This window comes from Pleurodeles waltl, chromosome 8, assembly GCF_031143425.1.
Source record: "Pleurodeles waltl isolate 20211129_DDA chromosome 8, aPleWal1.hap1.20221129, whole genome shotgun sequence".
Classification (NCBI taxonomy): Eukaryota; Metazoa; Chordata; class Amphibia; order Caudata; family Salamandridae; genus Pleurodeles; species Pleurodeles waltl.
This window is the reverse complement of record NC_090447.1, coordinates 479,486,079-479,493,897: the sequence shown is the minus strand read 5'-3', so window position 1 is coordinate 479,493,897 and position 7,819 is coordinate 479,486,079. Positions and strand designations below refer to the sequence as shown.

The 7,819-nt window shown below is 43.8% G+C and overlaps 1 long non-coding RNA gene across 1 annotated transcript; it reads left to right on the top strand.

Moving 5' to 3' along the window:
• Nucleotides 1–1,093: 1,093 nt before the first annotated feature.
• LOC138249116 (uncharacterized) lies at nt 1,094–6,872 on the top strand. The gene is made up of 3 exons (XR_011194727.1): nt 1,094–1,346; nt 1,840–1,935; nt 6,793–6,872. It is a non-coding gene; the product is annotated as an uncharacterized lncRNA (long non-coding RNA).
• Nucleotides 6,873–7,819: the final 947 nt, after the last annotated feature.

Sequence of the window (7,819 nt, the reverse complement as noted above, 5' to 3'; positions counted from 1 at the left end):
AGAAAAAAATCTATCCTACTAGAAGTACTAACTCAGATACTTATAGAAGAAAGCGGGAAGTCTTTTGGATTTTCATTTTAGATACAGTAGAATATGGTTTGAATGACAGAATCCACTGGGACAATGCATTCTAGACCAGGGTATTGGCAACACGCGTATAAGCCGTCCAGTCTACATAGATGGTGATATTGACTTATTAATTAGGTGCGCTGCCTTCCAGTTTTTGCATTATTGTTGGGACGTGTTTCTGGTCCTAATGTACATCTTAAGCTTGAAGCTTCATTTCACCATACAAAGGTTTTTCAGAGGGTGTTTGAATTGGTACCCATGCTATCCTCAGATCTACCTTCACATACAGCTAATTTTTTAACTCAGGGTAAACATGGTCTTTTTTGTGATATCAAATAGAAAGGACATACCCATTTTTCCCTAGTCTTTAATTTGTTTTTTTCCCATTTGAAAGTATCTTTGTTCTGCCTATTTGTCTTTTCACTTTGCTCAGCCCCCGAGATTTCTATAGGAATTTGCATTAAAAAATATTGGGTGTCTGCACTTTCAACTATGGCCACCCTATTTGTATCCTTTGAGGTGCCTTCTTAGGACTAATGAACAACCCCTTTTCAGGTTTTACTATTGTGTACCGGGGAACAATTTGGCCCATCAACGGTGTGAGGGCCTGTATTTTTGTTTTTACTCATAGGTGAGTTACATGCCTGATGCATAGCTCGTTAAATATGTTCGTAAAAATGTTAGTCCCTCGAGTAGCTGTATGAACAACATTAGAAGGTATGAGTTGCTGCATTTTGAATGATGGCCGCCTGGTTGCAACCTCTCTTAATAGTCAGTTGTAAACTCTGACAACCCCTTTTCAGTCTTTATTACCAGCTTTCGGAAACACACGTGGTTTCCTAGGGTTGTGGGATTTAAATGCGCATTCACAGTCGGAACACATATTTAGCGCGTGTGAGGGCCTGTATCTTTGTTTATATTCATAGGTGAGTTACTTGCCTGACACGTAGCTCGGTAGGCATGTTTGTAAAAATGTTAGTCCCTCGAGTAGCCATATGAACAGCATTAGAAGGTATGGGTTGCTACATCTTTTATGAGCCGGGGGCCGCCCGGTTGCAACCTCTCTTAATAGTCGTTTAAAAACTCTGAACAACCCCTTTTCAGTCTTTACTACTAACTTACAGAAACACATGTGGTTTCCTAGCATTGTGGGATTTAAATATGCATTAGCAGTTGAAACACACATTAGGCGCTCTGCTTGACTCGCATACTTGGGCGGCGGAGGATCGATACAAGACAGGGCCTCCTGATCAACGAAGCAACAGAATATTTTGAACGTAAGTCCATAGTATTGAAGGAACATCGAAGTATATACACATTCATTATAGATAGTTGGGGCGGAAAATGAGAATCCTTGTGTGTAAGGACAAGTTTTGGGATAGGCTCCTATGTCCTACAGCATGGTTCTTTCAGAGCGATATTTTCAGAGAGCGCATGTTTGCAATGCACTATATAAGGACATGCTGGCCTGGAAAAATATACACAGAATATGGGATATTTTTATTCCTGCAAATCCAGATTTGACTATTTTGACCATCATCATAGTGCTTCACAGCATATGGGAGTACACAATCTTCTTAGTGGACTCTCCCTTGTGAGTATAATAAAGAAGGTGATTGAGCCGGGGTTAGAAATTGAAGGAACAAGGGATTCTCCTTTAATAAAAACAGATTTGTGCTTGCCCATTACAATGTTTCGATTTGCAAAAACGGAGGTTCGAATATTAGTGATAAGAATGCCTCTTTTTCTATTTTTTTTTGGTCTTTATAGAGGTTCTTAACCTTTCCCCTTCTGGGGTGTTGTCATGTGACAAGTGGGGATCTGTCTCTCACAAGAATATAGAAGACTACATGAAGGGAGCAAAAGGTGAGCTTTATTTCTTTTCTCTCCTCATACTTCTTTCTTCCTTCTTCTTCTTTTTTACTATCGACTTTACTCTTTGAGCTTATTCTCTTTCTTGGATGATTTTTAATTTGATAAATCCCTTGGATTTGATTATCAATACCTGAGTGAATTTAGGATTCCTGGTTACCCGGATAGTACATGGGAGCAATTTTCGGGAATCAGACCACATTCAGGTGATAGGATATATTCGTGGCCTAAGTAACACTCTTTAGGTAGTGCATGATGCACGGGTCATTATGCATGAAAACACAATGGGTGCAATTTTTCACAAAGCATTAAAAGAAGAACGGGTGCATGCCCATGACATTCATGGAGGATGATGCTGTTACCAAGGCAGAATACCAATTGACCATTTGGTGACATTGGGATTTTTGAAACTGTTATGTTCATAGATGGATCCTCTTGGACCGGACCTTTGTGTTTGCATCTTTTTATTGGTGAAGGATAAATATGTGCCCTGAAGAAGGTGTGAGACCTACGGGTCACTTTACACGGAATATATAAATATATTCATACATATATATATATATATATATATATATATATATATATATATATATATATATATCTCATAAAAGACTTTCAATGTACATACGAGGTGATGATTGGAACTTGATGAATGGAACAACAAACAGAGTAGTCTGTAAAATTATCCTGGCTAATATATTTAACTACAATCAATTGAGATTTTTCCCCTAGTGGAATCCCTGGGCATGAACAGCTATTAAGGCAACTTTTTTTTCTTTTTAAGTAGGTGTTATTGAATGAGTAGGTTAGTAAGTATGATGTTTAGAATGCTTTTAGGTTGGGTCCACAGTATTGTGTAAGTAATATACATATGTTAATGAATTATCAATACATTTGGATATCAAAGAATTATGTATACGTCAGGTATTGTTAGAATATGTACACATTTTTTGATCAACACTTAATGAAATTTTTGGAGGATTCCACTTTTGGAACCCTGTTTGGAGGTGGGTTTCTTTTTCTCTTTGAATATAGTCTACTGGACTGGAGCAGAGAGTTGTATAGAGGAATGGAGTATCAAAAAGTAAAGTAGGGTGAATAAGAGTGCCATAGATTGGAATATTGTTAAGTGGAGTGTTGTAGAGTACCATGGGGGAGAGTGTGTAGAGAGGTGTGCCTGCCATATATTGAAGTAGTGTATCATAGAGACAAGTTGAGTGACATGTTGTCAAGGGTCATACAGTGTAGTGCAGTGGCATAAAGTAGATAGGAAAAAAGTGGAGTAGAGTGTTATACAGTGTAGTACAGTGTTGTAGAGTGGACTTGTAAACAGTGGAGTAAACTGTTGAACAGTGAAGCGGTTTTGAGCATAGTAGAGTACAGTGGTGTATATTGGGATAAAGTATGGTAGAGTGGAGTATAGTAGAGTGAAGTCCATTGAGGTGGGGTTGTTTATAGTGGAGTGAGTGCCATAAAGTGAAGTGGCATGTTGTAGGCTATAGTGTCATGGAGTGCAGTAGATTAGAGTGGCATAGCATACAGTTGAGTAACATGTCATACATAGGAGCACCATGTTGTACAGCAGAGTGCACAGGGGTGTTGTACATTATTGGAAAGAGATGTAGACAGCAGTAGAGTAGAGTGACATACATTCTAGTTCATTTTTGTAGTGTAGAGTGGTGTACAGTACAGTGTTATAGAGTGTGGTAGAGTGGATTGGCATACAGTGTTATGAAGTACAATGGTGCTGAGAGGTGTAGAGTGGAGTGCTGTACAGTAGAGTAGTGGAGTAGGGTGCAGGACTGTGTTAGAGTAGAGTGGAGTAAAGTGAGTTGAAATGGAATACACAGCCCCATACAGTGTTGTATAGTGAGCTAGAATATTGTAGAGGATAGCTTGAGTAGAGTGTTGTACAGTGGCAATCAGTATAGTACAGAGTGGTACGGTTAAGTGAAAGGGTATAGACAGGAGTAAAGTGCTGGAGAGTAGCATACAGTATAGTAGAGTGTGTAGAGTGGAGTTGCATAGAGTACAGTAGTGTATGGAACAGTGAAGCTGCGTAGAGTGGATTGGTGCATAGTGGCATAGAGTGAGGTAAAGTCTTGTACACTGGAGTAAATTTGAGTGGAGTGCTGCAACTTAGTAGGCCCCGAGGTTTCCCCAGCGGTCCCAGATAGCCCTTATAGGGCTTGTTATAAAATAAAAGAAAAAAAAAAGCAAGTACCACAGGGGAGCCATTGAGGTCTCCCCCTGTCCCAGATAAAAATGTTGAAACAAAAGGCTATAACTCAAATGTGAAGGTCATAGAACTCCACACTGAGCGTTCAGGTTTCGAGTCCAGCCAGACTCATTTTCCTTTTATTTTTTTGTTATAAGTAAAAATGTGTAAGGCTCATACTGAAAGGTCATCTTACTCTTTTTAAGTAACAAATACATTTTTATTTTCAAATTGTGCAGAAATATCTCATTCTAAGTATATCATACATCAAAGCCTAAAACACTCGCTATCTCTCTGCCTCTCACTTTCTCTCTGTCTCTTTCAATCTCTTTCTCCTACTCATCATCCTCTCAGACACTTATGCACCCACTCACAGACCCACTCAGACACTCAGGCACACACTCACAGACCCACAGACCACGCACACACACTGATGCACCCACTAAAACACTGATGTACACACTCTCATACCCAGACAGACAATCTGACAGCCACTTTTACCCCCAGACATCCCCTCTCACACCTATTCTCACACCCAGAGAAGCCGCTGCCACCTCCTGCCACGCACGGCCAAAGGGCTGTGCACAGGATGGGTTTTGGTGGTTAGGGGGTGTTTGCGCAGGGTCTGGCTGCGGGCCAGGTCTTGTGGGCAATCTCCTCTGCACATGGGTGAAAGCAGTGAATGGTTGGGTGCTTATAGGGAGTTGACCCCAGGGCCTTGCCAGGCCCTCCAGCGGTAGTTAGATTAACATATAATATTTCAAATTACTATATGTAAAAAAAAACACAGAAATTCACTGAAAAAAACAAAGGTTACAGGGACGTTATAGTTATGAAATAGAATTAAAAAAACATAGAAATTCACTTAAAAAAACAAATATTACAGGGATGTTATAGACTCACATTTTAACCTGTTCTGTGCCTTGGATGAGGTCACCTCGTCCAAGGCTACAGTTCCCCTGTGCCTTGGACGAGGTCACCTCGTCCAAGGCACACGGGAACTTGGGGGAGCGCTAGCGTGCCCCCCGTGCACCCCCCTCCCCCCCAAGGCGGGGATGGAAGGGGAAGACCTTCCCTTTCCACCCCCGACCCCCCCCCCGGCAATCCGAGTGACGTCAGCGCGCTGTCCAGCACGTCGAGGAGGAAAGGACCCAAAAGGTGAGTCCTTTCCGTTTTGGGGGTTTTGGTGGGGGGGGAAACAGACACGGGGGGAAAGGAAAGGCCTTTTCCTTTCCCCCTGTGCCTGTTTTCACAAGATTCCTGCTCCACGATCGCGGGAGCAGGAATCTCCACTAGACACCAGGGATTTTCTTGCCTATGTTTCTTTTGGGGGCAATTTTTTTTAGTATTTCGCCCCCCCCCTGGGGGCAGATCCGCCGATTTTTCTGCGGATCTGCCCCCGGGGGGGGGGGGCCAAATCCACTAGACACCAGGGATTTTGTTTTCTTTTTTTATTTTGGGGGAGACCCCTTGGGCAAGGGTCGCCCTCCCGGGGGTCAATTTTTTTTAGTGTTTCGCCCCCCCCCCCCGGGCAGATCGCCTTTTTTTCGGCAGATCTGCCCCCGGGGGGGCGAATTCCACTAGACACCAGGGATTTTGTTTTGTTTGTCTATTTTGGGGGCGACCCCTTGGGCAAGGGTCGCCCTGCCCCTGGGGTCAATTTTTTTTAGTATTTCGCCCCCCCCCCCCGGGGGCAGATCCTCCGATTTTTTGGTGGATCTGCCCCCAGGGGGGGGCAAAATCCACTAGACACCAGGGATTTTGTTTTGTTTTTCTATTTTGGGGGCGACCCCTTGGGCAAGGGTCGCCCCCCCGGGGGTCAATTTTTTGTAGTGTTTCCCCCCCCCCCTGTGGGCAGATCGCCTTTTTTTCAGCGGATCTGCCCCCGGGGGGGGCGAAATCCACTAGACACCAGGGATTTATTTTTAGTGTAAAGTTTCTTTTGGGGGCCACCCCTTGGGCAAGGGTTGCCCCACTGGGGGGCTATTTATTTTAGTATTTCGGCCCCCCTGTGGGCAGATCGCCGATTTTTCGGTGAATCTGCCCCCGGGGGGGGCGAAATCCACTAGACACCAGGGATTTTGTTTTTATTGTGTTTTTTGGGGGCAACCCCTTGGGCAAGGGTCGCTTCCCTGGGGGGCTATTTTTTTTTTTCTGTTTCGGCCCCCCCAATGGCAGACCAGCCATTTTTTTGGACAATCTGGCCCCCGGGGGTTGGAAGCACACTAGGCGCCAGGGATTGTGTGGTGTGTGTGTGTGTGGTGTGTGTTTGGGGACACCCCTTGGGCAACGGTCGCCCCCCTAAAGTGGGGAAAGTTTGTATTGGCCATCTCTGCCCCCAAAGAGGGCAGAAACCACCAATACGCCAGGGATTTTTGTTGTTGTTTTGTTTTGTGCTGGGGGTGCCCCCTTTGGGAAGGGTCGCCCCCTAAAGGGGGCACAGAGGTGTTGCCCATTTCTGCCCCCCTTGGGGGCAGATTGGCCAATTTTTTTATGCCCATCTACCCCCGAGGGGGGCAGGATCCACTTAGGTACCAGGGACAACTTCTAAGTTCTTAGTGGTGGGGTGTTTGTCAACTGGCGAAGTATTTGTATTTGTGATTATAACAATTTATTTCTTCTTTTTCTTCTAGTTCAACGCTTTTGCTTCCTTTGCTGTGGATCCTTGCTTTGGCAGTAGTTGTCCTGCGGTTTGCATAGTTGCATGTTTTAGGTAAGTGAAAGCAATTTACTCGAAAGGAGTATTGTTGACATGCATGAATGACATGTTTGTAGGTGGTGTACTAAATGCAGTATTGTGTGTTTGACATTGTCCTTAGATTTGAGCACAGTGATGTTTGTGTTGTCATATCTTTAATTTTCTTTTTTCTTTTTAGTGGGATATCATTGGTGATTGCTGTGTCTGTGCAGAGTAGTTGCTTGGTGAGTAGCTTTTTCAGGCAAATGAGTGGTATAGTTTTTTGTAGTACATAACTCTTTGTGATAAAGCTACACTTTGTTTATTACTTTTTTTAGTGCTAGTTGTTGTTGGCAATCCATTTGTTGTTAGTGAGGATCATGGCTAGCCGCAAAGTGACCGCTCAGCAGGTTGTTCGCATACTCTTTGAGTCGTCTTCAGACCATGATTACGACACTGACTCTGCAACTGAGGCAGAGGAGGAAGCAGGAGATTCTGGAAGTGAGTTTTCTGCCCGAGAGTATTCTTCTGATGAGGAAGCTACTCTCAGTGCAGATGAAGGGCCTGTGTTAGAGGAGGACATTGATGTGCCAAGAGTGCAGCAGCCTGGGGCTGAAGGGTTTCCCATTAGAAGACCTGACACCTGGATTGCCCCAAACATGGAGCAGCCACAGTTACCTGCATTTACTGGTCTCCCAGGGTGTAGAGTTAATACGGAAAACTTTTTGCCTGTCCATTTCTTTCACTTGTTTATGGAGGATATATTTTTGGAAGAGATTGTGGAGCAGACAAATGTGTATGCAGAGCAATATTTGCGGGACAACGCTGCCAGACTTAAGCCTCAGTCTAGAGCTACTCAGTGGGTTCCCACATATCTGGAAGAGATGAAAAGGTTTTTAGGTTTGTCTTTTTTGATGGGGTTGATCAGGAAGCCGTCACTGGCTTCTTATTGGTCTACTAGTCCCTTGATGGCAACTGCTATA